The 2018-nt window shown below is 57.4% G+C and overlaps 1 pseudogene; it reads right to left on the reverse strand.

The window, feature by feature from the left end:
- Positions 1-261: 261 nt before the first annotated feature.
- LOC128626740 (PEST proteolytic signal-containing nuclear protein-like) lies at positions 262-942 on the reverse strand (annotated as a pseudogene).
- Positions 943-2018: the final 1076 nt, after the last annotated feature.

The following is a 2018-nucleotide window of genomic DNA, read 5'->3' on the forward strand; positions in this document are numbered from 1 at the left end:
CCCGAAAGGCTTCCCGTTGGTGGCTGTAGGCCAGTTTAACCCCAGTTCAAACCCAGCACCCGTGTGTGTGTTCCCACTGTGTGGGTGTTGTGGTTTTGCTTTTTTTTTAATTTCAAACTCTCATTTATCACAGTACCTTTCAATCTTAAAAAGAGAAAAAGGGCCCTGGCTGTCAGAGGTCAGCGGATTGAGTGCGGGCCTGTGAACCACACGATCGCGGTTTGATTCCCAGTCAGGGCACATGCCTGGGTTGCAGGCCAGTTCCCAGCGGAGGAGTCACGAGAGGCAACCACACTTTGATGTTTCTCTCCTTCCCTTCCTCTCCAAAAATAAATAAATAAAATCTAAAAAGAAAAAGGCAGCTCCAAAGATAGTCTTATACCATTCTTCAAAAAGGAAACCGCTCCTTTCAACTTCATGCTGACCCCGCCCCAGTTTCAAAACATCACTTCATTGTCTCGGCCAGGGCCATTTCCGAGGTGAGATTTCATTATATTTTGCTCCCGGAGCTTCTGCTTGTCAGAACGCCCGAGCTTTCTGTCCTGAAAGGCATTTGCTCCTGCTGACGGCGGGGTGTTCCCCCCCCACACCCTTCATCTTGTCTCTGCTTCTGGGGCCTTTCCTCCGGTTCACTCTCTCCATCTTCACGAAACGCCGCTGCTGCTGTGAGTCCGACGTCGGCGGATGGGCCGAGGCTTTCCCTGTCGTCTGACCGCCTGTGGCTAACCCAGACTCGGGGACCTTGCGGGCTTTGTTGGGAGGCCTGCAGCTCCTTCTTCAGCTGGTTGCTTCTCCAGCGCTGTGACTGGAGCTTTCCCCTCTGTTGCTGGAAGAAACAGTGTCAGTTTTCACAGGTTTTTCTGCTTCTCCTGCAGGTCGTCCGGGGGCTCCAGTTCGCTGCTGCCTCTCAGGCCCCTCCTCTCCCGCCTTCCCATCTGCCATTTTCCCCACCGCTGCCTCCCCGCAGCCACACCCAGGGTGTGAGCTGTTTGGTTTTCTTTTATTGACTCTGTTTGATGATAGGCTAGTCATTATTATTGTTGTTGTTATTATTATTAGATGCCAGACTGAAAAATATTACACAGCCTCTGGAGGGCCCTACCGTTTTCAGAGAGGGTTTGGCTTCCCTCGGGCCGGAAGTCAGCGTCGGACCGATTAGGAGACAGGAGAAACCTGGGCTGTGCGGGCTCTGAGACCCGCCCTCGCTGGAGTGCACCCTGCAGGGGGCTCTACTGAAACCTGGCGTTGACCAAGGCCCATCTCCCGCCGAGGGCTCTGAACCCCAAACGTCTTTCCCTCCAGCTTGTCAAGGTGCCAAAGGCCAGCGCAGCCTCTCGGCGGCTGCTTCTGCCTTGGCTTCTTGGCCTCCCACCTCTGAGCGCTCTGGAGGCAGCAAATGTGCAGAGGGCAGAAGCTGCGCAGACTGGCAGCCCCCGTCGCTCCACTTTTCCTCTCCTGGCCCCGCCCCCGGCGGTTCCCGGTGCTCAGCATCCAGCCCTGGGCGCTGCTCCTGGAGCCGGCTTGTGCCCTGAGGGGCAGGGGGCCAGTCCCTTGGACTCTCTCTGGGATGTGGCCCCTTGACTCCCAGTGGCTGCAGCTTCTCTACCGGCTCTGACCCATTTCGCTCTGTGACCTTTTCTAGCCCAGAGCTGGACTGTTTCACAGCTGTTTCTGCAGAGGGTTGTCAATACCAGCGGCTCTACTGCCACTGGGAGCAGAAGGGACAACGCAATGCATTGGTGCCTGAGTCCCCGACTACAGCGACGGCTCTTCGGGCCAGAGACTGGGTCTCCTCCCCTCCAAGCAGACACCCCCCTCCAAGGCCTCTCCTGGGAAGCCCCGCTGGGTTGCTCCCCCAGCGACACCTCCCGGAAGCACTCACCTGGCCACCGCCTTTGCTCCGATTGACCGTGTCCCTGCTAGACCTGAGCCACGCAGCCGTGGGCAGGGGCTGCGAGTAAAGGCATGCTGTGTGGAGGCTGATGTGGGGCTCAGGGCGATAAAGGCCGAGTGCTGCC

This window comes from Artibeus jamaicensis, unplaced genomic scaffold (assembly GCF_021234435.1).
Source record: "Artibeus jamaicensis isolate MK-2021 breed Jamaican fruit bat unplaced genomic scaffold, CSHL_Jam_final scaffold_916, whole genome shotgun sequence".
Classification (NCBI taxonomy): Eukaryota; Metazoa; Chordata; class Mammalia; order Chiroptera; family Phyllostomidae; genus Artibeus; species Artibeus jamaicensis.